This window comes from Rutidosis leptorrhynchoides, chromosome 2 (assembly GCF_046630445.1).
Source record: "Rutidosis leptorrhynchoides isolate AG116_Rl617_1_P2 chromosome 2, CSIRO_AGI_Rlap_v1, whole genome shotgun sequence".
Lineage (NCBI taxonomy): Eukaryota > Viridiplantae > Streptophyta > Magnoliopsida > Asterales > Asteraceae > Rutidosis > Rutidosis leptorrhynchoides.
Window position 1 is genome coordinate 522240175 of NC_092334.1, and position 21758 is coordinate 522261932.

Here is a 21758-nt window from a genome sequence, read left to right on the forward strand (position 1 = left end):
GTATTATTTAGATGGTAGTAATTGATTCTGTACTAAGCTATTAAGTATGGACATTAACGGGTAGGTACTACCCTAGATATAATTATAAAACGCTAATAAGAAGAAAAGGCTTTTATAATAATACCTGGTTCATATTATTAATAAGCTATAATGTACTGTAAATATACACTACATCTATAATATTCCATGTGAATAATTATTTTCTTTTCATTCTTATAGAAGAATATGGCGCGATTGAACCGAATGACGGAACAAGAAATTCAGGAACTCATCAATCAACGAGTGAACGACAGAATGTTATGGGTCGAGGCTGCAAGAGGTGCTGCAGTTAACCCAAATCCTCGTGTGGGGTGCACTTACAAAACTTTTCAAGCTTGCAAGCCCTCATCATTCAGTGGAACAGAAGGACCGATCGGTTTAACCCGATGGATAGAAAAGATGGAGACTGTGTTTAAAATCAGTGGTTGTGTTGAAAAGGACATGACCAAGTATGCATCGTGCACTTTACAAGATAGTGCACTCACGTGGTGGAAAAATTATGTGAAGGCTGTAGGAGGAGATGTAGCTTATGATACTCCGTGGGAAGAATTCAAAACAATGTTAATCAACGAATATTGTCCAAGGAACGAGGTTAGGAAGTTGGAAGATGAGTTACGAAGTCTGAAGGTTATTGGTACTGAAATCACCAACTACAATCAGCGATTCATGGAATTAGTTTTGCTATGTCCTGAATTGGTTCCAACCGAAGAACGGAAGATTGAAATGTACAAAGATGGTTTGCCCAAAAAGGTCAAGGCAAACGTTACAGCATCGAAACCTAAGACAATTCATGAAGCTATAACCATGGCAAACGAGCTAATGGATCAGGTCATCATGGATAAGAAAGCATCCAATACTGATGTGAAGGTATCAGGTAACAAAAGAAAGTGGAATGGAAATTATGATCGAGGTAACCAACAACAATCTTTTAAGAAACAAGAAACCATACAAGGTGCAGGTGGTGGTTCAAGCTTTGGTTACAAAGGACAAAATCCTTTATGCAACCGATGCCACAAACATCACTCTGGCTACTGTAATGTGGTATGCAACAAATGTAATCGAAAGGGTCATCTTGCTGAAGATTGTAGGGCTCTCGTTACAAATACAAATGGTACCAAGACTCCTGCCACCAATGCAAATAGAACTGCTTTGGCTACCATTACTTGTTATGGGTGTGGAAAACAAGGTCACTATAAGAGCCAGTGTCCGAATCCAGAGAAGAATAATGGATCTGCACGTGGAAGAGCATTTGTTATTAATGCTAGAGAGGCGTGTGAAGACCCGGAGCTTGTTACGGGTACGTTTACCATTAATAACTTATCCGCATCTATTATATTTGATACTGGTGCCGATAGAAGTTACGTGAGTAGAGGCTTTTACGCTAAATTGAATTGTTCATCATTACCTCTAGATGCTAAGTACATGATTGAGTTAGCTAATGGTAAACTAATTAAAGCCGATAAAATTTGCCGTGATTGTAAAATAAATTTAGCCGGAGAAACATTTAAAATTGACTTAATACCCGTAGAATTAGGAAGTTTTGATGTAATAGTCGGCATGGACTGGATGTCCAAAGTAGGAGCTGAAGTTGTGTGTGCCAAGAAGGCAATTCGCATTCCTTGTAAGGATAAAATGCCGGTGATGATTTATGGAGAGAAGGGTAACTCAAAGTTAAAACTCATTAGCTATTTGAAAGCCAAGAAGTGTTTAGAAAAGGGATGTTATGCTATTCTAGCACATGTTAATAAAGTCGAAAAGAAAGAAAAAGAGAAGTGCATCAATGACGTGCCTGTGGCAAGAGATTATCCTGAAGTTTTTCCGGAAGAGTTGCCAGGATTACCTCCATTTAGATCTATAGAATTTCAAATAGATTTAGTACCAGGAGCTGCACCAGTGGCTCGTGCGCCATATAGACTTGCACCGTCCGAATTAAAAGAACTTCAAAGTCAGTTAAAAGAATTACTAGACCGTGGATTCATACGACCAAGTACTTCACCGTGGGGAGCTCCAATTTTGTTCGTCAAGAAGAAAGACGGATCTTTCCGAATGTGTATAGATTATCGTGAATTAAATAAGTTAACTATCAAGAATCGGTATCCACTACCGAGAATTGACGACTTATTTGATCAACTCCAAGGATCATGTGTGTACTCGAAAATTGACCTAAGATCGGGCTATCATCAATTACGTGTCAAAGAAGAAGATATACCGAAAACTGCTTTTCGGACACGCTACGGTCATTACGAATTTTTGGTCATGCCGTTTGGAATGACGAATGCGCCAGCTGTATTCATGGACCTCATGAATCGAGTTTGTAGTCCATATTTAGATAAGTTTGTTATCGTTTTCATTGATGATATTCTTATCTATTCCAAGAGTGAGCAAGAGCATGAGCAGCATTTAAGGTTGATATTAGAGTTGTTGAGAAAAGAACAGCTATATGCTAAATTTTCTAAATGTGCTTTCTGGTTAAAAGAAGTGCAATTTCTTGGCCACGTTGTTAGTAGCAAAGGAATTCAGGTTGATCCAGCAAAAATTGAAGCTATTGAAAAATGGGAGACTCCTAAGACACCAATGCAGATACGCCAATTTTTGGGTTTAGCCGGTTATTATAGAAGGTTTATTCAAGATTTTTCCCGAATAGCTAAGCCGTTGACAGCATTAACGCAAAAAGGGAAGAAATACGAATGGACCTCGGAGCAGGAGAACGCATTTCAATTACTGAAAAAGAAGTTGACTACGGCGCCTATTTTATCGTTACCAGAAGGGAACGATGATTTTGAAATATATTGTGACGCTTCGCGACAAGGTTTTGGTTGCGTTCTTATGCAACGGAAGAAAGTTATTGCATACGCATCCCGACAATTAAAGATTCACGAGCGGAATTATACGACGCATGATCTAGAACTGGGAGCAGTCGTGTTTGCATTGAAGATATGGAGACACTACTTGTATGGGGTTAAATGCACTGTGTTTACTGATCATAAAAGCCTTCAACATATTTTCGATCAAAAACAGCTGAACATGAGGCAACGTAGGTGGGTCGAGTTAATAAACGACTATGATTGTGAAATTCGTTATCATCCCGGGAAAGCGAATGTGGTGGCCGATGCTCTAAGCAGAAAGGAACGAGAACCAATTCGAGTACGAGCGATGAACATAAAAATTCGCATGAATCTCAACTCACAAATCAAAGAAGTTCAACGAGAAGCACTTACTAAAGAAAATATAGGAAATGAAATAATGAAGAAGTATGCGAAGCAACTCGTTATGCGGGAAGATGGAATTCGATATTTTGCAAATCGTATTTGGGTACCGAAGTTGGGTGGATTAAGGAAGTTGATATTGAACGAGGCACATAAGACAAGATATTCGATACATCCTGGAGTTGGAAAGATGTACCAAGATCTTAAGACGCATTATTGGTGGCCTAATTTGAAGACAGACGTTGCAACATATGTTGGGGAATGTTTAACTTGTTCCAAAGTCAAAGCAGAACACCAGAAGCCGTCAGGGTTACTTCAACAACCAGAAATCCCAGAATGGAAATGGGATGGTATTACCATGGATTTCATCACAAAGTTACCAAAGACTGCCTGGGGATACGACACCATTTGGGTGATTGTTGATCGTCTCACCAAGTCTGCACATTTCTTGCCTATAAAGGAAACAGATAGAATGGAGAAACTATTACGATTGTATATAAAGGAAGTTGTTTCAAGGCATGGAATACCTATTTCCATTATATCCGATCGTGATAGTAGATTTACTTCAAAATTTTGGCAATCACTACAGGAGGCACTAGGAACTCGGTTGGATATGAGTACCGCATATCATCCACAAACCGATGGACAGAGTGAAAGAACGATTCAGACTCTCGAAGACATGCTCAGGGCATGTGTGATCGATTTTGGAAACGGATGGGATAAATATCTACCGTTAGCAGAATTCTCGTATAATAATAGTTATCATGCGAGCATTGGAGCTGCGCCATTCGAAGCATTGTACGGAAGGAAGTGTAGATCTCCTATCTGTTGGAATGAAGTAGGAGATCGACATTTAACTGGTCCCGAGATCATACATGAAACGACCGAGAAGATAGTACAAATCAAGGAGAGATTGAAAACAGCCCGTAGTCGCCAAAAGAGCTACGCCGATGTTCGAAGGAAACCATTAGAGTTTCAGGTCGGGGACATGGTTATGCTAAAGGTGTCACCTTGGAAAGGTGTAATACGTTTCGGCAAAAGGGGTAAACTGAACCCAAGGTACGTAGGCCCGTTCAAGATCATCGAACGCATTGGACCGGTAGCTTATCGACTCGAGTTACCGCAACAACTCGCCGGAGTACATAATACCTTTCACGTCTCAAACCTTAAGAAGTGTCTTGCAAAGGAAGACCTCACCATTCCTCTTGAAGAAATTCATGTCGACGAGAAACTACAATTCGTCGAAGAACCAATCGAAATCATGGACCGTGAAGTTAAACAGCTCAAACAGAGTAATATACCGATTGTTAAGGTTCGTTGGAATGCTAGAAGAGGTCCCGAGTTTACTTGGGAACGCGAGGATCAGATGAAACGAAAGTATCCGCACTTGTTTCTCGATGACGCAAAATAGGTACAATTTTAAAATTTCGGGACGAAATTTATTTAACGGGGAGGTAATGTAACGACCCGCACTTTTTCGATCATACTATACTTATAAGATTAATATTTACATAAATTAAACCTTGCCAACATGATAAGCAATCCAAATTGTCGAGACTTATATTTCCGAAAAGAGTTTTACACAACGTTTGACCGTCTAGTTTGACCGATGATATCACGAACTATACAATATATGATAATTATACGTTTGTGTATATAAATGTATATATACATATTTAACATGATTAATAAATGTTTTAATATCTCATTTTGTATTAATAACAACAAGTTATATGTGTATTTTGAAACTACTAACTTAAGTTTTCAAAACGATAACTATACGTAACGTTATTTGACATAAATACTTAAGACTTATAATGTTTATACATATATCGTATAAGTAATGTATTTAATCACTTTTAAGAACTTAAATACATAAAATCATATAAGTGTATTCACAAAAGATAGCTATATTTGAATCCTCATTCCATTTTTCACAAAATTTCTATACGTATACCTAGAGTATTTGTACTCGTATCTTACCAAGCTTCTATACGTATTTACTAATAGTAAATACACATCAAATCACCACCTAACCCACCCTTGTTACTGCCCTTAGAGCAAGGTAATTGGAATTTGGATGCATGCATGAATTATTATACAAAAATACAAGAGAAAACCTTGTCTTGTCTCCTCATGGCCAAGTTTTTATGGCCTTTATATGTATCATCATCTTCATTCATTTTACTTCAACTTTCTAGCCAAAACACACACATACTTTGAAGCCTTAAAACCCTTAATCAATTCAGCAAAGTTTCCAAGAAGATCTAGCTTCAAAAACCATACTAAAACACCATAAGAAAACCATACAAAAACACTTCAAGAAAACCCTCCAAGAACACCAACTTACTTCCAATCTTTCATCCACTTCTATCACCCTTGTGATTCTAGCTTCTTACTTCTCTCTTACAGCAACTTCATCCAAGGAACTTGAGGTAGAATCTATGTTCATAACCTTATTCGATTCATATATATATAGCTATCTTATTTTGTGGTACAAAAGTTTAACAACAAGAACATAGTTTGAATGTTTTCAAACTTGTTTGCAAACTAAATAGATCCTTCTAACTTAACTTTTAAAATACTTCAAGACCTGTAATATAACTTATGTATATGCTAATTTAACAAGGTAAAACTTGGTTTTTCAAAGTATAAGTATTTTTAGAAAAATGGTCATTAAATGATTTTGTTGTAACAAAAATGTTTAACTTCATATGTTTCACTAATGTTTCACTTATGCCGTATGATTTTGAATACAAACCAAGGTATTTACAGTTCATAGTCTTAAAGAAGAACTCGATCCAAGAAGATGGCAATTTGAATCAACGAAAACGGATTTGTAACGAAGAAACTATGACCGAAACAAAATTGGTTATCCTAGATCATTTCAACTACGGGATCAATTGGAAAAAAATGATATAAATCACATATTTCTAAGATAACATGATATTTTATATATATGTACTTATAATTCAATTTTATATGGTTCAGGATCACCCGTAAACAACACGAGAAGATTAATCATAAGATCCCATGATTGTACGCAACACGTCATTTGACAACACCGGTACTTTATGTACGCAACACGTCATTTGACAACACCGGTACCATGGGTCAAGATTAATCTCGACCAACACATATACGATGGGGTTTTATTGATTTCGTTGGGGGTTTTATTTATTTCATTGCGGGTATATTAAACATCTAAAAATGAACCATTAAAATTGAATTACTAACATCGGACTGCTAACTACGGACTAAGGAATTATTCAAAGTATTAAAAGTATAACAAGTATATATTTATAACGTTTGTTTAAAAATGAAAACATATTGATATATTATATATGGATAGGTTCGTGATATCAACCGGAAGACCGAGTCAAATTATTTATATCATCAAGACAAGAGTGAGTATATAGTCCCACTTTTAAACTCTAAATATTTCGGGATGAGAATACATGTATTTTATGTTTTACGTTATGGACACAAGTAACTGAAAAATATATTCTACGTTGAGTTGTACCACTGGCATACTTCCCTGTAGCTTGGTAACTGTTATTTACAGCGGTATTGTAAACGCGAATCCTGTTGATAGATCTATCGGGCCTGACAACCCCAACCGGACTGGACGACCAGTATTCAACGGTTGCACAGTACTTCGTTTCGTGACTACACTTGGTACGGTGTAGTAAGATTTCATAATAAAGGGAATATGCGACGTGATTAAATGTTAAGTATGGTTACCAAGTGCTCAACCACTTAGAATATTTTTATTAAAATGTTTATATATGGAATCTTGTGGTCTATATTTATATCGCTGCCGGCATTAAACCTATATCTCACCAACTTTATGTTGACGTTTTAAACATGTCTATTCTCAGGTGATAATTAGAAGCTTCCGCTGCATCATGTTGAATCTAAGCAGAATCTTGCGTACGCATATTTGTGTCAAAAATAAGACTGCATATCCAAGAACTTGTGTTGTAAAATATGCTAGAAATCGGGTTGTTATTATCATTTGTAAAGTTTGTAAGTCGAAGATTATCGCTAAACGATAATCATCTTTATTTTGTCCAAAGCTTGTATCAAAAATAAGGATCATGGTTTGTAATGTATAATATATGCAGTTTTTCTTTTAAAAATGTCGCATATAGAGGTCAATACCTCGCAATGAAATCATACGTTATCTAACACGTTCTTATGGTTAAGGACGGGTTATGACATATAATGACGTCAGGCCAACGTGATTATATTACAGTAAGTCATGCTAAATTTTTAATGGAAGATGATGATTCATAGACTTTATAATCATTATTTGCCATGTTACATGACTTTTACATTCTACTTAACCTCTGAACATATCAAGAACATATATTCTTGATAGTTCTATCCTTAGTAATTCTAGTAATTTGACAAATCAAATCGTGCTATTACCTTTCCTTCTGCTTTGTATATTATGATCATTCGAAACTCCATACCTACGAATTCTAGACCATTATTCGCTTGACTTGAAGTCGGGAAGGAAAAATAAGAGCATAGAGCTCCGACATATAAGGGAAAATATAAAGCTCGATAACAACACGGAAATTACAAACCGTGTATATCAATGCGTATAGCAACATAAAAACACGGAAGAATTAAAAACACTATAACCCCAAGGTAATTGTAGAAGTAAACAGATTCCTCTGGGGGTAAATGAAAAAGAAGAATGACAGAAACGATAGTCAGAAAAATATCCAGGATAAGAACTGGATGGAACATTTTCACAATCTTTGGAAGTATGAATTGAGAATGAAAGTATAGAAGTGGTGAAGATAATGAAACAGACGAAGCTAATTTATAGCAAAATTCTAGACACAACAATCAAGGCAATTTTAATTTCCTTAATTACCGGAGAATCAAATCTTATACAGATTATAAAGATTTCCTTTAAATCCCTTGAATTCCGGAAATCACCTTTAATTATGTCAAAAGTTAAGGCAAACTGATATTTTCTTATTTCAAACTTTTAAGATAACTTCATTTATACTCTTCCTATAATCGAATCGTTTTATCCATATTACCCAATGTTGATAAAACAATATTTTCAACTCATATTCATCATTCTTGTTGTAAAGAATGACAATCTCTATCAAATTTCACAACTATGATTTTCATGAACTCCTCTCTATTTTGTCTACCCTAGCGTGGTGGCATAAACGCTCAAGGTTTAAATGAGCTCGATATTATTCATAACACATTTTATATATCCAATTTACTGAAATGACTTGTATAACATCATCATTTTGAATGATCTCCGCATTAATAATAAAATGCACTTCGTAGAAGAACTTGTAGAAATTATGGTTTGTATGATTTTAATTCTTGAAACAGAACAATATTCTATCCGTTGGAATTCACGCAAGGCCCCGAGCATACCTGGGAACGTGAAAACCAAATAAAAAGTAAATATCCTCGTCTATGTACGAACCACGCCGGTTGATGGCAACAACTAAATTTCGGGACGAAATTTCTTTTAACGGGTAGGTACTATAACAACCCTCATATTTCCATACCTGAATTGACTAATTTGACTATAGAGTTGTTATCCATACGTAATATATAATTAAATTTGACATTGATCAAATATTTATTTTTAGTCGACACTGATAATGCTAAAAATGAACATATATTTCATAGCATTATTCCCCAAGAAAGATAAGCTTTTAGTTGCAATTGTTCTATTTACAAGTGATATTCGTTTAAATAATAAAAGGTGAAGACAAAAGACAGATTCGACGAATTGAAGACGCAAACGACCAAAAAGCTTAAAAGTACAAAATACAATCAAAGAGGTTCCAATTATTGATAAGAAACGTCTCGAAATTACAAGAGTACAAGATTCAAAACGCAAAGTACAAGATATTAAATTGTTCGCAAGGACGTTCGAAAATCCGGAACCGGGACCAGAGTCAACTCTCAACGCTCGATGCAACGGACTAAAAATTACAAGTTAACTATGTATATAAATATAATATAATATATAATTAATTATATAAATTATATATATATTATATTTATATAATAAACCGTCGGTAAACAAAGAGCCAAAATGGAGTGAGCTGTAATTACAAACTCCGCGACTCGCGGAGTTTGAAGAAGGAAAGGGCCGCAAGTCGCGGAGCCCCAAAAACTGAAACTCCCTATAAAAGCAAACGAATTCTGATCGCAAAAAATACACATAATATATCAATCTCTCTATCTATATACGTAATATTTATATTTATAATTTATATTTTAATTTTAATTTTAATTTTAATCCTAATAATAAGGGTATGTTAGCGAATGTTGTAAGGGTGTAAGTCGAAATTCTGTCCGTGTAACGCTACGCTATTTTTAATCATTGTAAGTTATGTTCAACCTTTTTAATTTAATGTCTCGTAGCTAAGTTATTATTATGCTTATTTAATCCGAAGTAATCATGATGTTGGGCTAATTACTAAAATTGGGTAATTGGGCCTTGTACCATAATTGGGGTTTGGATAAAAGAACGACACTTGTGGAAATTAGCTATGGGTTATTAATGGGTTTTATATTAACTAAACAATACCTTGTTAATTTAATATACAAACTTATAATTCGACGTATTTATATATAACCACATACACTTGACTGGGTACGGTGGGCGGGATATCTATAAATACCAATAATTATTCATTTTACCGGACACGGAACTGGATTAATAGTTAATAGACTTGTTGAAACAGGGGTGAATTACATTCAAGGGTAATTGGTGTAATTGTTAACAAAGTAGTAAAACCTTGGTTTACAAACAGTCGATAACCTGGTGTATTCATTAAACAAAGTATTAAAACCTTGTTACAATTCGAATCCCCAATTAGTTGAAATATTTGACTTCGGGAATAAGAATAATTTGACGAAGGCTTTCGCTCTTTATATTTATGATTGATGGACTATTATGGACAAATCCGTATGGACATATTAAATAATCCAGGACAAAGAACAATTAACCCATGGGCATAAAACTAAAATCAACACGTCAAACATCATGATTACGGAAGTTTAAATAAGCATAATTCTTTTATTTCATATTTAATTTCCTTTATTTTATATTTAATTGCACTTCTAATTATCGCATTTTTATTTATTGTTATTGTATTTAATTGCACTTTTAATTATCGTACTTTTTAATTATCGCAAGTTTATTTTATCGCACTTTTATTATTCACAATTTCATTATCGTTATTTACTTTAATCTTTAAATTAAAGTCCTTTTAATATTTTACATTTGGTTTTAACTGCGACTAAAGTTTTAAAATCGACAAACCGGTCATTAAACGGTAAAAACCCCCCTTTATAATAATAATATTACTTATATATATATTTGTATTTTTATAAATTTAAACTAATATAGCGTTAAGCTTTGTGAAAAAGATTCCCTGTGGAACGAACCGGACTTACTAAAAACTACACTACTGTACGATTAGGTACACTACCTATAAGTGTTGTAGCAAGGTTTAAGTATATCCATTCTATAAATAAATAAATATCTTGTGTAAAATTATATCGTATTTAATAGTATTTCCTTGTAAAATTTAATAGTATTTTATACCCCTTAGCTTTGACATCAAGTATTTTTGGCGCCGCTGCCGGGGAACTCTTAAACACCGAAAGCGCAACGCTAAATATTTAAAAAAAAGATTTTTATTTTTAGTTTACTTTTATTAAAATTCACTTTTATAAAAATACGTTTTTTATTATTCGAAAATATAAAAAGAAAACAAAAATTTATATATATTTTTTTAAGATTTTGTCAAATATTTAAGTTTTATAAAGTTTCTTTATTTTTATTTTATAAAAATATAAGTTTTATTTAAATATTTTTATTTAAAAAAAATTAATATATATATAAATCTATTTTTAAGATATTTTTAAAATTATAAAGTAGTTCTATTTTTATTTTAGTTTTTAAATATAAGTTTTTATTATATAAATATTTTAGATTTTAAAACAGAAAACAGAATATATAAAAAAAAAAAAAACTGAAACGCACGATTTTAGCCTGGTACACGTCTGAAATTTAAAACCCCGCGACTCGCGGAGTTTTCCAGCTTCGAGAACCGCGACTCGCGGAGTTCTCTCTGACACGTGACCAGAAACCCTAATCTGCATCATTACGTAATTATTATTATTATTATTAATAATTAAAAACCCTAATTAGTTTTGTTAATTTATTATTAAGTTTAGTTTATTTATTTAATTTATAAATTTAGTTTATTTAGTTTAATTAAATTGTAAAATTAATAGTTTTATAAAATAAATAATATAAAAATAATATTTTTATAAAAATTGTAATGTTTACAACTTTTTGTATATTTTTATATTTTGTCCCTTTTTAATTGTTTTAGCGTAATTTTTTGTATTTTTCGCTCGTATTTAGTTTTAATACATAGTTTTTGCCATAGTTATTTTTAGTTCTAGATTTTTAGGCTTTGCCGTAAAATCCCTTAAGTGCTTTTTCTTTAGACTAAGATTTAGGTACTTTAGAATTTTGCGACGCCTTTTTAAGTTTTAGTTTCTTTTTAAGTTATTGCCATTTGGGATATAGTTTTTCTTGTAAGCTTTAATATTTTTAGACACCTTTTACTATGTATCAATTATCATTCCAATTAGTAATCTCAATTTGCGATTATAATTTTAAGTTAGTGATAGTAATAAGGTTGGGTTAGTCTAGTGTTTTTAAGTTCTATAAGTCACTCTTTTTTATTTCTTATTTTTCGACGCCTTTTATTTTTTCGATCTTTTATTTTTCGATCTTTTTCCGACACGCTCTTTTTCTTTCTTATTTCTCGTCATTCTAGTTTTTAGGACATAGATTTTTATTCTACTTCTTATCTAAATTTCTTAAAATTACGAAAATTTATTTTAAGTAGTTAAATTGATAGACATCAAAATTTTCTGGTTCGTAGTAATAGTTGGATTTGTACGTGGACCGGGTTATTGGAGCCAAACAGTCCTCAATTATATTGAGACCAAATGAATCCTGCCCCTCTGCTGCATCTTTTGGCTATTCGAAATGTGGGCAAAATCAGAAAAGTCTATTGATTGGATAACTTATATAATTTTTCTTTCCTTTTAAAAACTAATAGGATATTCAGTGAATGCACCGAGCAAGACGTTCACCACCTTTTGTACGTTCACCACCTGTAACTAGATCAAGACATTTAGCAAATATTACCGCCGTTGATTTTTCTTTAGAATCGTCATCCAGTTGACCAAGTACTCCAGTTTAAATTTCCGATAATCCATTTTTTGAACCCGACCTCACAATTGAGAATCCAGAGAATATTCAGGGACGATTCATAGATCCTGAACCATTAAATTTTCCTCCGGAACCACCAATCATTCAAACAGAGATTGTTGAGGAACGAACCATTAAATTAGAATCCTCTAGTGATTCCGATTCAACAAATTCAATTATGGAAGTAACAGAACCTTTAAGTATGGAAGACCGAATGAGAGCTAAACGCACTGGCCAAGGTCACGCAATTACTCATCCAGACATTAATGCGCCAGATTATGAAATCAAAGGACAAATTCTACACATGGTGACTAATCAATGCCAATTTAGTGGTGCGCCGAAGGAAGATCCAAATGAACATCTTCGTACCTTTAATAGGATCTGCACACTATTTAAAATAAGAGAAGTGGAAGATGAACAGATATATCTCATGTTATTTCCCTGGACTTTAAAGGGAGAAGCCAAAGATTGGTTGGAATCGTTACCTGAAGGGGCGATTGATACATGGGACGTTTTAGTTGAAAAATTTCTTAAACAATTCTTTCCTGCATCTAAAGCCGTAAGACTTCAAGGAGAAATTGTTACGTTCACACAGAAGCCAAATGAAACTCTATATGAGGCGTGGACAAGATTTGAAAAGTTATTAAGAGGATGTCCGCAACATGGTTTAGATACCTGTCAAATAGTACAAATATTCTACCAAGGATGCGACATCACTACAAGGAAAGACATAGATATAGCAGCTGGTGGTTCTATTATGAAGAAAACCGAAACTGATGCTTACAAAATTATTGATAACACTGCTTCCCACTCACATGAGTGGCACCAAGAAAAAGATATCGTTAGATCATCTAAAGCAGCTAGAGCCGATTCTAGCCATGACTTAGATTCCATTTTCGCAAAGATAGATGTTGTCGAGAGACGAATGGAAAAGATGACTAAAGATATTCACTCAATACGAATTAGTTGTGAGCAGTGTGGAGGACCACATTTGACAAAAGATTGTCTCAGTATTGAATTAACAATGGAACAAAGAGAGAATATTTCATACATAAACCAAAGGCCTGGAAATAATTATCAGAATAATTATCAACCGCCAAGACCGATCTACAATCAAAACCAGAATTATAACCGAAATATTCCATACAACAACCAACAAGGTCCTAGCAATCAACAAGTATCCAATAATACTTACAACCAGCAAAGACCTAATTTTCAAAACAAACCACCACAAACCGATGATAAAAAGCCGAATTTAGAAGATATGATGACGAAGCTAGTTGAAACTCAAACGCAGTTTTTCACATCTCAAAAACAAACTAATGAACAAAATGCTCAAGCATTTAGAAATCAACAAGCTTCTATTCAAAATCTGGAACAAGAAGTAAGTAACCTAGCAAGGTTAATAGGTGAAAGAAAACCGGGAAGTCTACCTAGTGATACAAATGCTAACCCCCGGAATGAAACAGCTAAAGCCATTACCACAAGAAGTGGTACAACACTTAAACCACCTGAAATACCTGTAACTTCTGATGAAGCTATTCCTACTCTACAAGAACCACAACCTGATCAAGATAAGGAAAAAGAACCGGTAGTTGAAAAGGTTAATGAAGATAACACAGTTAAGGATAAACCTTATGTTAAACCATACCAACCACCACTTCCTTACCCGAGTAAAATGAAAAAAGAGAAACTTGAAGCCGAGCAATCCAAATTCTTGGATATGTTTAAACAGATAAATGTAAATCTTCCTTTCATTGATGTGATTTCAGGAATGCCTAGATATGCTAAATTCTTGAAAGATCTAATCTCAAATAGAAAGAAAATGGAAGAACTCTCGGCTGTTACTATGAACGCTAATTGTTCAGCAGTGCTGTTGAATAAGATACCAGAAAAATTATCTGATCCAGGAAGTTTCACAATTCCATGTTTTCTGGGTAGTCTTAGTTCAATAGAAGCATTGGCAGACTTAGGTGCTAGTATAAATTTAATGCCGTTTTCACTATACACTAAACTAGACCTTGGAGAATTGAAACCAACAAGAATAACCATACAACTAGCCGATCGATCAATAAAATATCCTAGAGGGATAATGGAGAACATGCTAGTTAAAGTTGGTACTTTAGTATTTCCAGTAGATTTTGTTATTCTGGACATGGAAGAAGATTCTCAAGTTCCTCTCATATTAGGAAGACCATTCTTAAACACGGCTAAAGCAATGATAGACGTATTCGGTAAGAAACTGACCCTAAGTATAGAGGATGAGAGTGTTACCTTTTCAGTTGATAGAGCAATGCAACAACCGCAATCTACAGATGATACATGTTATTATATTCAAACTATAGATGCACATGCAAAATTATTAGAAGAATTTCCAGAATTACAAGGAACAGGAGAATGTTCTTTAGGAGAAGGAACTGAACAAATTGATGAAGCTGAAATGTTAGCTACACTTATAGCTAATGGATATGAACCAACAACAGAAGAAATTCAAATGCTAAAAGAAGAAGACAGATATCGATATAAATCATCGATAGAAGAACCTCCGAAATTAGAGTTAAAGCCACTTCCAAACCATTTGGAATACGCTTATTTACATGGTGAATCTGAATTACCTGTAATAATATCGTCTTCTCTTACTGAAAATGAGAAATCACAACTAATTTCTGTGTTGAAAGCTCATAAACCAGCCATTGCATGGAAGATTCATGATATTAAAGGAATAAGTCCTTCGTATTGCACACATAAAATCCTTATGGAAGAAGGTCATAAAACGTATGTGCAACGCCAACGAAGACTAAATCCTAATATGCAAGATGTAGTTAAGAAAGAGATTATTAAACTGCTAGATGCAGGTTTAATATATCCAATTTCTGATAGTCCATGGGTAAGCCCAGTTCAATGCGTGCCTAAGAAGGGTGGCATGACTGTCATTACAAATGAAAAAAATGAGCTTATTCCTACTAGGACTGTAACAGGATGGCGTGTATGTATTGATTATAGAAAATTAAATGACGCCACCAGAAAAGATCACTTTCCCTTACCTTTCATTGATCAAATGTTGGAAAGATTAGCCGGAAATAGTTACTATTATTTTCTAGATGGATTTTCCGGATATTTTCAAATTCCAATAGCACCCGAGGACCAAGAGAAAACCACATTCACGTGCCCTTATGGTACTTTTACTTACAAACGCATGCCATTTGGACTTTGTAACGCCCTGCAACCTTTCAAAGGTGTATGATGGCGATTTTTCACGACATGATAGAAGAATGCATGGAAGTTTTCATGGATGACTTTTCAGTCTTCGGTGATACATTTGAAACATGTCTAGCTAATCTTGAACAAATACTTATTAGATGCGAACAATCAACTCTAGTTCTTAATTGGGAGAAATGCCATTTCATGGTTAAAGAAGGCATCGTTCTTGGACATAAAATTTCAAAAGAAGGAATTGAAGTGGATAGAGCTAAAGTAGATGTAATTGCTAAACTTCCACATCCCATCAATGTTAGAGGAGTTAGGAGTTTTCTAGGGCATGCCGGTTTTTACCGACGTTTCATAAAAGATTTTTCTAAAATTGCCACTCCTATGAATAAACTCCTAGAAAAGGATGCTCCATTCATCTTTTCAGATGAATGTATCAAATCTTTTAATATTCTTAAAGAGAAACTCACTAATGCACCGATCATGATAACACCAAATTGGAATCTACCATTTGAACTAATGTGCGATGCAAGTGATTTTGCAATGGGAGCCGTTTTAGGACAAAGGATTGAAAAACGATTTCAACCTATATATTATGCTAGTAAGACGTTACAAGGAGCACAAACAAATTACACAACTACTGAAAAAGAACTCCTTGCGATTGTCTTTGCTTTTGACAAATTTCGATCATATCTCGTTCTAGCAAAAACGGTGGTCTATACCGACCATTCTGCTCTTAGATACCTATTTTCGAAACAAGATGCTAAACCACGATTAATCCGTTGGATCTTACTCTTACAAGAGTTCGATATTGAAATCCGAGATAAAAGAGGAGCAGAAAATCTCGCCGCTGATCATCTTTCTCGTCTTGAAAATCCCGAATTAGAAGTTCTAAATGAATCGGCCATACAAGATAACTTTCCTGATGAATATCTATTGAAGATAGATTATAATGAAATCCCATGGTTTGCAGACTATGCAAACTACTTAGTTTGTGGATTCCTTGAAAAAGGATTATCGTACCAAAAACGAAAGAAATTCTTCAGTGATATAAAACACTATTTCTGGGAAGATCCACATCTGTTTAAAAGTTGTCCCGATGGAATAATACGCCGATGCGTATTTGGAGATGAAGCTAGTAAAATTTTAAACCATTGTCACACAGGACCAACAGGAGGGCACTATGGGCCTCAACTAACAGCAAGAAAAGTTTACGATGCTGGCTTCTATTGGCCTACAATTTACAAAGACGCACACCTTCTTTGTAAATCCTGTGATGCTTGTCAAAGGGGCGGAAAAAAAAGTCAACGTGATGAAATGCCACAAAATTTCATACAAGTATGTGAAGTATTTGACATTTGGGGTATTGACTTTATGGGTCCATTTCCAAAATCTCATAATAATCTCTATATTCTCGTAGCCATTGATTATGTATCTAAATGGGCGGAAGCACAAGCTCTCCCAACTAACGATGCACGAGTTGTAGTCAACTTTTTAAAACGTCTTTTTGCAAGGTTTGGAACACCGAAAGCTTTAATAAGTGATCGGGGTACTCATTTCTGTAATAATCAACTTGAGAAAGTTCTTAAAAGATATGGAGTAACTCATAAAATCTCCACCGCATATCATCCACAAACAAGTGGACAAGTTGAAAATACCAACCGAGCTTTAAAACGTATTTTAGAGAAAACCGTAGGATCAAATCCGAAGGAATGGCCCATTAAATTGGAGGATGCACTCTGGGCTTTTAGAACAGCCTACAAAACTCCAATTGGAACCACACCTTTTAGACTTGTTTATGGAAAAGCATGTCATCTTCCAGTAGAAATTGAACACAAAGCATTTTGGGCTTTGAAGACATGTAATCTTGATTTACATGAAGCCGGACGTCTACGATTAAGTCAACTAAACGAATTAGAAGAATTAATACATGAAGCATACGAAAATTCGTTAATCTATAAAGAAAGAACGAAGAAATGGCATGATAAAAGAATCAGAAGTTCAAAAGAATTTAAAGAAGGAGACAGAGTTCTTCTTTTCAATTCACAATTCAAGCTATTTCCTGGAAAATTGAAATCAAGATGGTCTGGACCATTCATAGTCAAAAGAGTTTTCCCATACGGAACGATAGAATTAATAAATTCAAATGGGATTGAATTTAAAGTTAATGGTCACAGAGTTAAACATTACATACATGGTTCGATGGAAGTTGACAATGAAGTTAATCATAATTTCATTACCCAAGAAAACCTTCAAAATGAAAACATAAATATGTTATCAACAACATATGAAAAATCAAAATTAGGATATAAGGAGGATTCAAATTTGAGTGATGAAGAAGAATTCTTATACAAACCTCCCATTCCAAGAAACGAAGAAAAATGTGAACAAGAAATTCAAATAGAAGTGAAAGAACCAAGGAAAGAACACCCGAAAAAGGTTTACAAACCAACTCGACTTACTAAAGCAGGAGACCCGGGTGAATTTATCATTTCTTGCTTACTTAATGATGGTGCTGTATATAATGGACTCGCAGATTTAGGAGCAAGTGCAAATATTATGCCTCTTTCCTTATACAAAAGATTAGGCATGGGTAAATTAAAACCAACCAAAATAGGTGTTCAATCATTTGACCAAACCATTAAACACCCGGTTGGAATAGCAAATAATTTACTTGTTAACGTGGGAAGTTTGACCTTTGTTGCAAACTTCATAGTGATTAATATGGAGGAAAACCTTGATATTCCTCTAATTCTAGGTCGCCCATTTTTAGCAACCACCGAGGCATTCATTGATGTAAGAGAAGGTAGAATGACACTTAGGGATGGTGATACATCGATCACCTTTGTTAACCGAAAGTTTAGATCTCCACCAACCAAAACTGTTAGACCAATTAAAACGCATAAGTGTGGGGAAGATGAAGAAACACTTAATGATGATCTAATCACAAGGAATGCAGTTGATCATACGAAATTAGATGAACCCATTTTTAACAGTTCAACGAAGAAACTTTATAAACGGATTCACGATGCTAAGATTAAAGAAAACTTTAAGTTATATAACCGATTAATATCCAATTTATCGTCAAAAGAAAAGGCAATGTTAGTTGAATTTGTGAAAGTTACGGAGGAAATCAACAATTGGATTGAAGTAAAAGTCAAAGATATACAAGTTGTTGATGATTCAATTGAAAATAATGTTAATCACAATTTCAACTAAGTATAGGGGGTTTATGTATTTCTATTAGAGTTAGATTGTCTGTTTTCGTGTAGTTCTCGAAAATGGAACCCGAATGGTCTTTCCCTAGCAGACCCTAAAGAACTAGTCTTCTCCCCCCATTCTGAATTTTTATTTTTTTAGGTTTTTACGAAATGAAGACTGCCTGTGAACTAAACCATGGTCTAATGCTACACGCTTTGATCACTAAACGTAAAAATGACACACTTCCGAGTGAAATAGTATCAGTAATCAGAGAAAGATTGGACGGAGTAAGAAAAGAATCCAGATGCGAAGATAATAAGTCACAATTTGGAAAAGGAAAATCAAAATCCGCAGCAAAAAGAAGAGCACGACACCTAGAAAGATGTCACAAATGCGGAAAATGGTCACATGAAGGTAAATGTTCAAATAATCAAACCTATTCAAATACCGAATTTGTTACTTTATGCAGAGACGGTCCGTTCATATGTTTAGAAGAAAAGACACTGAATGCTCGAGGTTACGCCTATGTAGCTATGGAAAACCAATTAAACCGACTATCTTATGAATGAGATAGATCATATAACTAAGAATACTATATCACAGGTAAGTCTGTACAGTTTTTATTTTTTATTTTTTTTATTTTTAACCTTTTGATAATAAACGCTAATTTGTTCGCTATAAAGTACTAAATTGGTATTGAATAAAATTAGGTTTGGCGACCGAAATTATTGATATCATTCAAAAATTTATTACATCACTGCGAAATTTAACGTTTATTCTTAAGGTATAAATATCTCTAATCAATCAACTCAAAATATTTCAAAAATTCGTCATGAGTTAAATTAGGTCTTGGAACCGAAATTACTTTACCGAAAAGAGGGGCGCATATTTTTGATAATATTTGATTGATTAAAGTGAGATAAAAAGTCAAAAAAAATTTTAATTTTATTTTTACCATGTTTTTAAAATTAATATATAAATCTTAAATTAATATTGTAAACTTTGTAAAATCAATATATTTAAAATTGTAAATATTTGAAAAATTAATATAAGTTTGGTGTGAATTTATAATATGAATTTTTAAATTAAGTTTGGTGTGAATTTTTAATTTTTAAAATATGAATTTTATTTTTATGCATTTTAAATTTTAAGTTTGGTGTGAATTTTTAATTTTTAAAATATGAATTTTATTTTTATGCATTTTAAATTTTAAGTTTGGTGTGAATTTTTAATATTAATTTTGAATTTTATATTTAAGTTGTGTGAATTTAAAAACAAAAATTTACTTTATTTCGTTAAGTTAAAAATATGATTTTTAAAATTCGTCGTAAGTTGAAGACTAGGTCTTTAAACCGAAATTGCTTTACCTGAGGGAGGGACGAGAACTTTTATTATCATTATTTTTAATCTTATTGAATTAAAGTATGCCAAAAACATTAAAAAAATCAAAAATCTTAGCTTTTAAAACAATCGCTACAAAAAGACAAATTTTAAAATTTTGTCAAAGGACGGACTACTACATCGATCCGAAACGACCTCGTCCTAAATAACAAGGGAAACAAAATTTTAAAATTAATTACTTAATTGTTTAAATTAGTATAAGATATATAAAAAAAAAAAAAATACAAACTCCGCGACTCGCGGAGTTTGAAGGGTAAAATACCGCGACTCGCGGAGTTCAAAAAAATACAGAAAAAAATATATACTAATCGAGCTGATCAGTCCCCAACCCAACGCCCACAAAACCTGCGAAATAAACCCGAAAATACACGAAAAAGACCTCCCAAATTCACAATTTTTGACCGTTAATCATCAAATCTTTTACTAAAATCATGTTAAGAAGGATGCTATCAAGGAATTACTCAAGAAAAACGGTAAATTTCTACACCAAAACACCATTTAATCCGAAAATTAGTGTTCTTGAGCAATTTTATACCCAATTTGATTTTGATGCTTTTTAGTGTAATTATGCTTAAATTGTTTATGTATTATGCTTGTATAACCTAGATTGATGCTATTTAACATGATTAGAAGCCTTAAACTTCAAATTTTGAGTAATCTAGGGTTTGTGTTCTTGAGCAAATTTGGGGCTTTTTGATATAAACAGGTTATGGCCGATTTTTGTCATGAATTGTTGCTAAATTAAGTAGTGTAACATGTTTAGGTAGTTAAATGATCCAAACTTTGAGCCTAAACATGATTTTGAGAATTAAAGTGGACTTTTTCAAGTCTAAAAATTCATGAACTTGATTTTTGAAAGATAATGCCATTTGAAACTTGTTTAATTGCTAGTAATGATTATTTTGACATGTTATTTGAGTTGAATGCTTATGAACTTGGCGAACATTTTCGTATATGCTTATTTGAAAAAGTGTAGATTTGATGAAAATATGAAAATGAGCTTAAGTTTGATATAAATTGATCATGTCATTGTAATTATTTTGATTGATGATTTTGCTGACACTAATGCATATTTGGATGCACAAAAATTGTGTTTGATGTGTTTTGCAGACTGAAAGGGGTGAATCTTCATCCCAAGCTCGCAATGCTCCTGCTGAGAATGCAGAACAACAGGAGGTGGATAACTACTACAAACAATATATACCTCATCCAGTCATGACATTTTCTGATATGCACTTGGAAGATTTGCACCCGAACCTGAGATTTGACAGACTTTGGATAGATTATCCAAAGTACCAAAGGGGTTTGCATACTCTTCATTCTAAAGTTGTTGAGGTACCTAGGGTCATAGAATGGGGACCATTAGAAGCTGTAGAATTGGCCGGGCTAATTAGGGAATTACT

The 21758-nt window shown here is 33.6% G+C and overlaps 1 non-coding gene across 1 annotated transcript; it reads right to left on the minus strand.

Moving 5' to 3' along the window:
- Positions 1–13108: 13108 nt before the first annotated feature.
- Positions 13109–13215, minus strand: LOC139895233 (small nucleolar RNA R71). The gene has a single exon (XR_011775694.1). It is a non-coding gene; the product is annotated as a small nucleolar RNA R71 (small nucleolar RNA).
- Between the last annotated feature and the right edge of the window lie 8543 nt (positions 13216–21758).